At 38.7% G+C, this 13,348-nt stretch overlaps 2 long non-coding RNA genes across 4 annotated transcripts; one reads left to right on the forward strand and one right to left on the reverse strand.

Moving 5' to 3' along the window:
- Positions 1–2,002: 2,002 nt before the first annotated feature.
- On the reverse strand, positions 2,003–10,977 carry LOC111271974 (uncharacterized). Of its 3 annotated transcripts, none has more exons than XR_015315552.1 (4): positions 10,078–10,977; positions 6,581–6,662; positions 3,111–3,219; positions 2,003–2,762 (listed from the first exon to the last, which is right to left on the reverse strand). It is a non-coding gene; the product is annotated as an uncharacterized LOC111271974 (long non-coding RNA). The 3 variants fall into 3 exon arrangements; XR_015315551.1 differs by having other exon boundaries at positions 6,530–6,662; XR_015315550.1 differs by lacking the exon at positions 10,078–10,977 and having other exon boundaries at positions 6,530–8,091.
- Positions 10,978–11,049: 72 nt separating this feature from the next.
- LOC111271976 (uncharacterized) lies at positions 11,050–12,911 on the forward strand. The gene is made up of 3 exons (XR_002687256.2): positions 11,050–11,096; positions 11,379–11,472; positions 12,704–12,911. It is a non-coding gene; the product is annotated as an uncharacterized LOC111271976 (long non-coding RNA).
- The last annotated feature ends 437 nt before the right edge of the window (positions 12,912–13,348 follow it).

The following is a 13,348-nucleotide window of genomic DNA, read 5'->3' on the forward strand; positions in this document are numbered from 1 at the left end:
ATCTTGTCCATCTCACATGCACCTGCATCTACTTATGGGTGCTTGCTAGGGAAACAAAAGCATCCTGAACGGATTCATGCGTATTGCACAACAGCCAGCCGAAGCCAATGGTCTTCAAGTTAATTTTTTCTAATCACTAAAAACGTTACAACATACTCAATTTGCCTTTCCCCTCTCCATGTCGTTGGTGAGCAAAGAGCTTTCTATTGCGGCGTTAACCAATCGCGATTCGGGTGGCTGCAATCGATTATTTGGATACGTTTAGCCGTTTGTGGGCGTGCAGACATGACGTCACCTGCTGACGATACCAAGGCTAGAAGATAAGGAAATTATTGACGTGCCAGCTGCAAAGGCTAAAGATGGCTAGTTGACGAACGGGCCTTTTTACCTATTTACTTTACTTATATCTAATGGAGTCTTAATATCAGCTGCTTACGATGGCACGGCTGTTTGCGACAAGAGCAGCACTCGATACGTCTGAGATTTTTCGTTGGACGGAAAAGACTACTAATGTTGCTGTGGCATCTCTTATATAGTGAAACTGCATTTCAACATTAGGCTGGCACAGCATGTATCAGCGTTTCTCCTGATAAATCCCTTTAATGGAACTTCTGTGTTGTCTGCAAATCATCGGCGTGTGTCGGCCCAACGGATCATCTTCAGTCGTTGGAATTGGCCTGTTAACTCAACTTATCGCTTTTTATTTTCGGGTCAGATACGAGAAACAGGACGCGCACAGACAAACCAACAGACCGCATCAACTTAGCAATAACGAATTGATAGTGGTCGTATCAAGATCACCGACTTGCCTATCTCTATAGGTTAACGTGTTAATGAGGCTAAACTGAAAAAAAACCTTATTCAAAAGTTCTCCTCTATCTTCAAATAGTTACTCTGTAACATTTCATCCATTTGAGTACATCACATTTCGTTAATGAAACACGGTAGCACTAAGAGCTACTGGAGTCTATATGAAAGTAATAGCTTGTTCGACCATGAGGATCTACGGGACTTGATAAACAAGGCAATGACGTATTCAGATAGCATACAGGATAGCTATGGTAATTTTGCTAATCAGGTGTAAACTAGCTAGATATATGGCAATGTTTTACGTTAGCTGCTTGAATATTCGAAAAGTTTACTTGACAAATGCGAAAAGCAGCCGTTAGTGCAGATTAAGTAAATGTCTAATGAATGAAGAATTTTTTAATGTTTGTATCTGCGTGTATATGGCTTTCTAAATGTTTCTAAAAATGCCTCCGCAGTTAGTTTGTTTCCAGTTCAGAAGTAGCATCGGCTTAATTATCAAGTGGGTATGTACTAACGCCCCGTATCTTCTGGCCTTTTACGCTATACCGTACCGCTAGCGAACAACCGCATTACCGAAAGCTATGAAATTTTGATGAAGTAAGCATCTCCGTGTGACACTCATAACATTTTTTAAAGTTAAGGTTGGTAGTGATATGGGTAGGCATTTTCTTCACAGTATCTTAAAGTCACGATGATCAAAGGCAACGTAGGTTCATGTTATAAGGATTAAATAAGCCTTCAAGGTAGATGTACTGAATCCAAACCAGAAATTCTGCGCTCCCGGGCTCCAGGTACTGTTACCACTTATCCTAAGAATTAATTAAGTCTTCTACAAAATCTGTTGGTGAGGGTCAAATTTGATCTTCCAAGTCAGGTTAGTTTCGGTAACGTTGAAACTCTATCTAACGAAACACACACGCTATACTTGTGAAAGTGAGACTTACTCCTGAAGCACTCCTTCCAAAGTCCAAGGATTTGATGTTATTTATTCATAACTCTGATCCTTTGCAATGCTGCGATGTGTTAGTCATTGATCTTCGGTGTCGACCTGCAGATAAATATCTGATTGTGTTGCTTATTCACGATATTATCACGTTAAGATTTCAATCACGATTATAAAGTACGACGATACTCTGTGAGCAGTATGTCGCTGTGTACTGCTGAAGGGCATGTAATAAATAGAACCAATCAGTGTTTTGACCGATTTATATTTATACAACAGAATCAGAACGGGTAGAAACAACTTGTTACTTTCCTTACGAGTTGTTTCAATCCCTATATTCAATTCTACATGCACAATATTAATTAGACCCTGCTATAATTAATTGCCAGATAATTTAGTCCCTAGGCCCACGGATACTATAGCGAGAGTCGATCATTCTTCCTGGGAGGCCAATTCTTAGAATTTATCACATTGCGAGCATTTCGTACGTCTAGAGAAGCCAAGGCGCATTGAAGCTTTGTAAGGGCAGCCGCTGGAGATCTTTCCTCGCTGTGCAGTGCTCTGTGCCCCCTTTTCGGTTCCTCGGCTCAGCTAACACTTCTCGAAAGACACAGTATGCTTAGTCATTTCTATCTATAGAGGTAGCTCCTAGCACTTTCCTTTTTTCAAAGTCTTTGACTGTATGAGAATACTGAGTCATTCGTTCCCCGACACCCTAACCTATCTGTTCCTAACGAAAAATCGTAGCTCGGGCGCACAATTCTATGTTGAGGTGTAACCCAGTGTGATCTTTTTCTGAACCTATGCCACCGTCGAAGCGTCAAGAAACTAAGAGAATCCTTCTGTTCTCAAACCTTCTCTCCACAAAACTCTGGTGATTGCCCCATTAAACGTAATACTTCATCCGTGATGGCTTACCAAACATTTCGGGCGAGACGGACGTCCACCGTATCTTCATATCATACTCGACTTGTTGTTTTGCCACCACAGCGATACGTGTTATTAGTTGCTAAGAATAGAATATACACAAAAAAAGACGCATCCTATTTATTTTGTTTTAGTAATGTTGGCTTCAGCGCAAAATTCAGATAACATGAAAAGATAGGGCTATTTGGCGAAGTAAAAATAAAGAATGAATTTGGAGTTTTCCATTAAGGCCTTATTGAGGACCGAGTAACACTTCTAACGGATAATATAGACTCCTTCGGTGCATCTAATTACAATATAATATGAACAAACCATCATAAACATATATTAGGTTATGATGCATTTCAAATTAGGGTACGTTATTGTGCATGTGCTATGGATCTTTAGGTATAGTATTCCTCCAATCATTACATTTGGAACATTTACAAACTTTGACCTCGCGCTCCGGTAATGTTTTCCATTAATGGTAATTGCTGGGATACCGCTTTTAAGCTTAGGAGGCCTAAGTTGGAACAATCGGTCATCGTCATGCTATTTACCTAGAATGTCAACAAATGATTAAAACATAATTTAGATTTAAGTGTCTTTTTCCCAACGTAGGCTCTCTGCAATACCTTCTGTGTATATACGTATAAGTGCGCATGTTCCAAATTATGTACGCCCTGGCTCCTACCAAAAGAGGTTCGGTAATTCCAAGCATTCAGGAAAGTAATTGCCCTTTCCCCCAGTCATACCCCAAACTGGTTGGCCTTATAGAAACCCCAGACTCCTACGTCCCCAGATCTGTATATACGATTCAGTTTACTAAGACGAACAGGATGGTACAAATGAGTGGTACCGACAGAGGAATACTAGCTATATCACTAGGTATAAAGATAAGTTTTCCCGGTAAACGAATAGCGCTGTCTTGTTTTCCAAATGACAACCGTGTGTGAAAGAAAAGTGTTAAAAAAAATCGGAATTCTGTGCAACGAGTATGAGCTAGTTACATTCGTAAAAGATCCGCAGAGCCATTTGAAGCTATGCGGAATTAAGGCTTCAGTATTTATTTTTAGGGCTTTCGTTCAGTTAATAATTATGGTAGCCTAAGTCTAACAGGTAAATGTTGTTTGTGTTTTCACTTCTTTGTCTGTAGTTTTACCTAGTACCCTTTTTTACCTAATAGCTTTCCCACGAAGCAACGATGTCTGGTAAATCTGTTCGCTGAACTGTCATCATCTTAAGATTATGTCACAATCAATACGCATTGCTCGGTGCAAGGGGAAATGTTTAGACTGAATGAGAAGGCCTGTTACTCTGTTGGTCTATAGACGAGTTGGAAAGTGTATCCTCCAAGTCCAGGATTTCATCGTTAGTTTTAAGCTTTTAAATTTTTTTAGCGGTGTTCTTAATTACAAAGGTTTGCGGTACAAGGTATAAACACGTTGTGCGGCTTCGGCAGATTCTTGAGGTCACATTCCAATGAACATATCCCATTAAGTACCAATAAATTGGCCTTTAAAAATGCTTATTATCCTTTTATCGAAGCATTCGTAAAACAATACATCTATGCGCAGTTGGAGACAACTATTTAATTAAAATGGTAAAGCATAAATTTTATCTCCAAGATTTAATGGTCTTCAAAGAAACAACCGATGAATCCCAAGGGTCAAATTTAAACGAAAGGGACAGAAATGGGTTGATGTATTAAAGGTCAAGGATATAAAATCTATGGCGAAATTTCAATGAGCAAATTCCTGTGCATACTGGAATAGCCGGCTTGTGAAAAAAAAACTTAAACTATTTAAGAAGTTACTTCTACTACTTAACTTCAGCTCCCAGCATGTGGTTGGCACTGAGTTCCTGCATCCCAGCTACAAGCAGATTTTAAGCCACCAAAAAGACACGTTGATCGCATCAAATTCCTCGTCTTGTCCCATAGATATGCGCGGCCTTCTCTGGACAGTGATTTTCAATAGAAAAAGTATGCGGATGATATGATGTGTCAGGATTTCTGTCGACAGCTTCCTGCCGACCTATGGTGCGGAAGATTTTCGGCCGGCCCCCAAGACTAGCGAGGGCTGCACATTCTTATGTACAGCATCGGTCGAAGAAAGTATATTGTTTCACATCTTTTGAACCCTCCTTCGTTTCCTCGTATTGTCCCACGCGGCAAACGTCGTATTCTCTAAGCTGCCGAAGGCACAGTGACCGGCATATGCCGGTTCTCAAGTCGGTCGGCGACGAAGAATATGGTTAGCACATAGCATTTTCTGCGTTCGATAAATACAGCACGTAGAACTACCAGAGAAATACAGCTTAGCAAAGGATGTAATGTTATTCCATTTTCTCTATTGGATACATGGCTGCTACACGTGTTTGGGGAAGCTTTTTCGACTATATCTATTATATCTTCCCTTATCTGGCATATGTCTTTCTCCTTTATCCCATTTTAGTTTACTCATTCATGCGTTTTCTATTTTAGACTGCTTCTAAAATGTTTGAGACGCCGAAACATCTGCGCACTCAGATACAAGTCTCTTCGTTCCCGAGGTGACTGCTAGACTCGAAGGCTGATTTCGTTTGCCAGGGTTGACTGCCCAAAGGCGGGGATGAAGAGTGGTATCTTTTAGTGATTTTATCAGTTCATATATGCGTACTTACTTAGCGGCCTGTGAAAAGTTTCGGCCAAGGATTCTATTGACTGGCTATTTTGCAGAATGGATCGAGGTGAGATCGAATCACTTCCGCCACCGGCTCTCTTACGCATATGTGATTACGTGCTTTCTCTTATTTCAATATGAATAACTAGATACTACACATTAGCAAAACGATGCTGGTTAGGCCATAAGCAGTTCAGTCAGAGTGAGCCCCTAACGATTTCTGATGCCCCCTGGTCGATTTCTCCGGAGTGCTAGTGGTGTAGTTAGATTTCGAAAATGAAATCTTATTACCCGCTCTATTATAATCCCAATACCTACGTTGGGGGTATGCAGGTATCAGCCCAGGCCTTCTAAAATATTACTATCGTAGTTTCTTCGCCTGCAATACTGATTATGGTTTTACAACAAAAGAAATATAGTAGATAATATCATACAACGGATGAATAGCCAGTTTGGTTAAACCCATACTAGATAAAATTACCCAGTGAGTACTGACGTATGTGCCGTTCTACTTAAAAAAAATATATACACTAGCATTGCTTCCAAAGAAAGAACTTACGCATGTCAGGTAGAAACGTAGAAATTCATTATAATCAAAGCAAATGACTCTAAAACAGCCGAGTATAAATTTTGACATCAATATACGCCATCCGAACAGCTCGAACTGCTTTAGCTGTTCTTTACTATAATTTATACTACCGGTCTGCTTTCACGAATCACGATCATTTTTACGAATTGCATCAATGATAAATATTTGGCACCGTTGCAAAAGCACCTGTTATCTTTAAATTTCCCCTTTAAACCTATAGATACGTTCTGGTTGATGTATACAATGCGTTGTTTTGCAGTTGCGAAAACGTTTTCTGCAGTCGTTCGACGAATGGCTTCCATCAGATTGGCCGCATTGAGCTTGCTGACTGGCTGGCCCAGAAAAAACTGGAGTATTTTAGGCAGGTGCTTATAGGCGTCTAAGCTACCTATTCGAGTAACAGTATATGTCAGAGTACTGTATTCGTTAGGACCGACCAAACTGGGTGTCTAAATCGTCAATAGGTATACGCAGTTAGCACTCGGAAAAGTAGCAAAAAGGTTATATTTCTATCTCTTACCAGGTGTTCTTTACTTGAAAACATTTGGAAAGAGCTTTAATTTAGTAGCCCGCCGTTTAGTCCCAAGACAGACTTTGTTTGACAAAAACAGTGAATACCTCTTAGACCAAGTGGGTCTCCGCCTAATCTGGACATTGACAGTCAGGTACCTTGTTGAAAAGACGCCACGTACAGGTCGTATTTGAAGGCTGCTGACGTACAATAGTTGAGTTGACATGCCAACATGTATAGCTGTAAAACTCATTAATTTCGGAAAAAAAACAGCGCAAATAGATTCATTTTATTAACAACTCGTACGTAAATTAATGGTTTTGCCGTTCAACGATCACTACAACCCCAATAGGGTCATAACTTCGTTTTTGTTTAGATGGTTAAAAACGTTATGTTTCAAATAGTATATACATCGGTTATTTGTTTCATGCCACTTTCATTTTATTACTTTTGTATATTGTAGTAACACTGTTTAGCAGAGACACCGAAAATGTGTAGTGTCGTATTTTAGAATTAGATTGGATCGCGATCAATGCCTTTCTTCCATACATAGATCAATACATAGATTCCAAGTTGGGTAAATACTAATTAAACGTATACATATTGATTGGCATTTTATGTGCTTTCTCTATAGCGTAGCAATCCATTGTGTGCATTACTATCTAATTACTCTATTATCCCTCTTCTCCTAAATAACAATCGCAACTATGATTTAGAAAATTAAAATTGGATGGATAATACAATTATATTATTTGTTGTCTTATATTGAAAGTCATTGTTAATGAGTTGGACATACCTCATAATATCTGTGTACACATACGCATTACGAATTTAATTATTATCAATTAGATACGGGGCATTTGATTAAGATTCGAGGTAGCGATTGATAAACTCTAGAAAGCCCAGCTTCCCTCTGATAGGCACGTTAAGAGAACTGTATTAACCTCAAGAAGGGTCTTTACGTCAAGAGGCATAAACATAAAATTACATAAAAATAAGTTTGCTTAAAAATGTTATGGCCTAACCTGCTGCATCGATACAGGCCAAACTTTTCACTATAGTAACATTCTTGTAGTTGATAGAGCATTATATAATCGACACTAATAAAATACTCACTACAAAGCCCCAATGAACCCAACAACAAAAGATGGGCACAGTCAGCGTCGTAGTCTACAGACTTGGAAAAACAGCAGCTCAAGATAAAGGCAAAGTTGGTTTTAGCGTTGAAACGAATCGCTCATACACTGAAGGTTTCTTCTGAGATTCACACGAGCTACCTTATCAATAATGTTTAGTAAATTTAACCTCTACTCATTGGTCGTCGCTTAGGACTGCATTCATAACCTGTTGGTGTCCTAAACCCCGTAAGGCCTAATTCACTGGATTTATCATCAAAAAAACTCTGAACATTCAAGATTATTTGACAGACCGTTTCTCTTATTTTGGAACTACGCAATTCCGAATCGCTCACGCAGTCATCCGGGCTGCTAATTAGAACTGACACGTTCTGCTGGATGTATTCGTTATAGGCAAGGTATTAAATGTACCTTTTTAGTCCATAGCAGATGTCAGAGGCATCGTGATTTTGATGTCTCGACATAATGGTATACGGACATGTTATTGTCCCGCACCTTCATGTCACTGTTGATCAATGATAGTCCTTTTTCGGCCTGAGCCGTATCTTCTAGTGGTGACTCCAAAACAAGGACTAATGTTACGGTTTCATCAGGCATTTTGCCAATTCGCCGTAGTGTGCTTGACCGCAGAAAGCGCTCCGTAGCCTCAGCTATAAACCAAGTGAGTCTCATTCGAAAAACGCACAGGCAGAACAGTTTGGCAAGCTATCAGATTCTAGGGATAGATTCAGAGACGGAGATAGCTTCTTCAAAATGCTGCTGGCTCTAGTGATGACCCCAACCTGACATGAGGGCACCACACAACAGTATACAATAAACAATATTGTGATATAAAGACATGTGTTGATTCAACATTGGCTTTGGTTGAGACGTTAAGACAATCTCACACCTAGAGACACAATAACAATAAGTAACCAACTCTTTACATCTGGTAGATATAGTACCTGCTAATTTTTTTTTTAAAGAAGATGAACTACAGTCTGATTCCTTAGCTTTCGCGCTATTTTGACTTGTTCAATGTGACTTGCGCTACTTATGGGCGACCTGAAGCGATATATTCGATTCAAGCGTACTATTAATAATAGTGACATCCCTGTGACAGCATGCCCCACTCATTGATTGGGCAAATCGATGAAATTAGCGTGCACTTCGGGGAAGGTTATGGAAGCAGAGATGTGTTACTCATGCACTTTTATCCAAAACAAAGCGATCTGTTCGAAGCGCTAACCGAAAACGGCCAGAGGAGACACACAAGCCGTAATAGACGGTGACGGGTGTCGAATAAGGTTTCACAAGCCAGTGGATATGTCTACCGAAGAAAAACAAATATTAGAATCCTCAACAGGTAACATTCAAATAACAACAACAAAATGGATGTGTGTGTGTATTGGCTACGCCCGTGCCTAAATGACACCAATTAATTTTTTTTTCATGCGATATTCTTGTTTGTATTTTTCAATTGTGTATAGCCATTTGAAGCTACTATAGTTTCCGCAAATAACGAATTCTCGTACCAGTCTCGATATTTTAGGATATTGTGCATCTCTTAAAATCGCTAAAAGCATTAATTACAGCCAGTCGAAGTTTCGAATATATATTAGTTGTTAGCCTGATGTTCTATCGTAAGTAATAGCAACTCTTTACACAAGTTGTGCGTACGCAAATGCACTGCCTTTAAATATAATTATTTGTACGGCCTGAGTTACCATCTAGCAAAGGTTCTACTACCGTTTCGATCTGAGGAAGTGTTGCAATGTGATAAGTGTGCTTAGTGATTTCTCAGAGGTACAAAGCTTCCGTTACGTGTTCTTGCTCTGTGCTTGAACTACTACACTTAAGACAAACAAATTCTGTACTAAATACTCTCACAAAAAATGCCCACAAATAATTTTTGCAGACGAATACAGGTAGGCAATGTAGCGATCTCTGGAACTGAAGTTTCGTTAATAGTATCCGATATTACTTCAGCAAAATATATTTCACTTCGAAACATAGTTAGAGGTATTCAAATATGTTTGGGTCAAATGTTCATACGAAATTAACAGATTAAAAGAGCCTAAATGTCAATTCGCTTTTGCAGTTTATGTCATTTACGTAGCGAAAGAAGGCCAAAAAGCAAGAAAAGGTCCAACTGGAGGTGACATTATGGCTTTGGAACATTAATTTGTTGCGAGCTCCTCTAAAGGGTGCCGTTAAAACGGTTTCTAGCCTATGAATTTTAACACGATCAGATCCGGTCCGGTTTTGTAATAAGTATTACAGAAGGAACTATCGCGTCACAGCTTTAAACTGCGCTCAATGACCAACTAGCCTCGCTCAGATCTTTAAACATGTGGTTTTACGTACACGCTAGAATCGAAGATAGACTAATGTGAAATTAATTTATCTAGCCGGTACGTATTAGGTCATAACTACTTTTGAGCAGCGTATGATCTTAACAGTTCAATCTAAAAAAACAAAAACATGCTTATATACTGCGCGAAGGATATTAAATTAAGTCTTTTTAAAAATATATATACCAACTCTATTTTCTCAGTCTCCTTGAAAGAGTGCCGCGTGGAAGAGGCAAACGCCAACTCTTTGCAATACAACGAATAATCCCGCTGATACGGTGATCTATTTCTATTTAGGCATTTTAGCAGGTTGCAAACAGCACAGAACACAATATTGGTTTTAGCTTCTCTCTGTGGATTCGAGTCGGTCGAAGTCTATTAGACGTGCTTGTACCTCAAATACACCGAACCCAAAAAACGAACGTCATCGTTTGTTTGACGAACGGATAACAATACCGGTAATAAACAGTCATAGATTTTACAAACACTGCACTTTGTTATCGTAAAGCCAAACATTTGATATACTCATTAGAATTAGGATCATAATGGGCACTGTAATGAAGAGCACGTTAATTATGCTATTAACCTTTGGGTAAGGCCGACCTAAAATACCCTACCGTAGCTGTAACAGCTTCTTATAGCTCGCTTGTGACAATGAGTTTGGGGAAGATAGAGTTTGTGCATCTATATGTAGACCTTAAGTATTTTGCACTGAACTCTTTAATAATTGCGCACACATAGTGCCATCGGTCGCACCGAAAGCACTATATGCGTGCATGTTTATAAATTAGTTAAAAAAAAAAAGCATATTTTTTTAAGCGTAACTGACCCTATGTGGGTATCAAAATAACTCGATAAAAGAGATTTTTAAATTATGCATGACAGCATGTCATTTTGTCACACTCGCGTTTGCGTAGCGTAGTGCTTCTGATAACATTGTTTATGTGTCATGGATACCATACAAGCGACACATTACTGTTCTAGTAATTTTTTGCTGTAAAACAGATTTTTCTTTTCCTAAGATGACAATTGAAAAAATAGACCAAAACACAACAACTGTTTGTCTGTAACGTAATCCTCGTGAGAGCCGACCCGTTGCCACCTAGCAGACGGTCACATCTGGTTACTGGAGGCCTACTTTATCTAGTCATCATAGTTAAAAAATAAACAATTGAACCGACCGATCAGACAGAGGGAAACGCAATGTTGGTGGCATCTCGTTTGTACTGAATTATTTCCTATATGTATATGCTAATACTGCTTATATATATATATATATATATATATATATATATAGGGTCCTCAAAGAATGAAAAGGAAGTCGTACCTTAGTGTGTTTTCTAGATCAATCTAGGACAGTAACTGAAGTTATAATTCCTTTGTTTTATTTTACTCAACTTGTCGGTCTCGATATGTCAATTTCCGTCTGGCTTAATCTTTTCCTGGATGAGGCTGCGGCACATTACGATTTTTGACATCGGTTGCAGAGGTGCTTCGGCTGTACCTGCCTAGTGATGCGCGAAATTGAGAACTGTGTAGTTCAAGAAGCCTACCGTTTACGTCAATGGAAGCTCTTATATGGTAATAGTGGGTTCTGTTACCAAGACATGACAACATGAAGCGGTTGTCTTTGTTCTTCTAGTCGCCGGCAGCCGCGTAACAGGCATTAATACCTGTGGCATGGTGGAATCTAGTTTTGAATATGAACAACGCATAGAAAATACAGTCACAATGATAAAACTTGCCATAACGCGGCTGCATGGTGAGCTGAGTATACATATATATGTTTCTATATATACACCAATTTCCGATATATTTTTGAATTACTCGTTACAGGTCAATAGTTCGTCTATTAATTTTTCGTATTCGTAAATAAAAAAAGACGATTTTACTTTCGATCAAGATCTTGATATCAAGATTTGTTTAAGTTATGTTTCTTTTGTTGGAAATCGCGGTTTGATCATTGCTTCTGGCTAGAAAAATTAAATCATATTGTTTAAGAAGTACGACCGTCTTAAATTTACCTGTATTAGCTTTCAAGCACTCGCTGCGTATCCCCAATCAAATATTATGAGGTGAGTCTATGTCAGATGTACTCTGTACACTGTTCTTGAATACAAATCAAAATGGCTGTACTGAAAATATTGTCAGTCAAGGTCGAAGCACACGACATAGTCCTATAAAGGTTCTTTTTGCCTCATCTCAAGAAACAAAGATTATTTAAAAATGAAAACCCCCCTTGAAACAATTTGGGTCTAATACGAAACCATCCACGTAACATTTGGATGAGCTTTGATAACGAACGCTCGAACAGAGCGCTTGGAGTAAGCACCGAGAGCATCACGACAGACGGAAACCTACATTTGTTTACTAAAGCCTCACAAAATCCTTCTAAAATTAATTACGTAACTAAAAAGGCTCAGAGAAATAGAAACGCAATTTCTGGGGCAAATTGGACCAGATTTTACGAGAGTACAAACAAAAGTAGACTCTGTTCAAAGTAAAAGAAAAAGTATGTAGGTCGTACGCAGATACGTGGTATATGGGGGAACATTTGCTGTCGATACGTATAGTTTATACAAACTCTGCTTTTCTCACTGAAACGTCTGAAACCTATTACGCACATGCGGAGTTAAGGCAACAAAACTTACCAACTGAAAGCTGAAGCCATTATAATTAATACTGGTCGGAAGTTACAGAAAGCTATTAATTTACGAATGCTTTAAATCGCATTTCTACTTCCTTCGGCTATAACCTGAAACCAGGTATATATCCCCAATGTCTGTCACACAGCATGACAATCTGTTTTTAGCTCACGACAAAGCGATATGTAGCGGCTCTCTCTATACGTTCTTCGTAGAACAGGGGCCAGGACAGCCTCGGCGATCGGCCACGGCAGTGCACAACGATTTGCGCCATGAAATCGGGGAAGTCCTTCTCCTACATAAACAGTGCCTATGTATTCTGAGTGTGCCTAGGAGATTTCCTAATAAAGCATTCGATGTTAAGTTTTCTTCCGGTGCATTGTCTTTTTCTTCTCCTTCTATCGATTGCAATTTACGCTTTATCAAGATTAAAGAAAAATGATTCGGTAATCCACACGCTATACTTTTGCGCCCATTAAGTTCTACGTTGGGACGCGCTGTATATATATATATATATATATATACATATATATATACATATATATATATATATATATATATATATATATATGTTTTTTGGGACGCCCTATATATATATAATTTAATGATTATAATTTGATTTTTTTTTATTTATATACACTAAATATTTGAATGAACAAAAGAATGTATAATTTTCTCCTACTGCAGATGTTCAAAATAATTACCTTTGAAGTCAAAGCGTTACTCGTTACGTTGAGCTGTTGATTTACAAACTTCAACAAACGTTTAGTTCTGAGATAGGCGCATTCCTGCTCAGTTGCTTTAAAATACTC

The sequence above is a fragment of the Varroa jacobsoni genome, unplaced genomic scaffold (assembly GCF_002532875.2).
Source record: "Varroa jacobsoni isolate VJ856 unplaced genomic scaffold, vjacob_1.0 contig01341, whole genome shotgun sequence".
Classification (NCBI taxonomy): domain Eukaryota; kingdom Metazoa; phylum Arthropoda; class Arachnida; order Mesostigmata; family Varroidae; genus Varroa; species Varroa jacobsoni.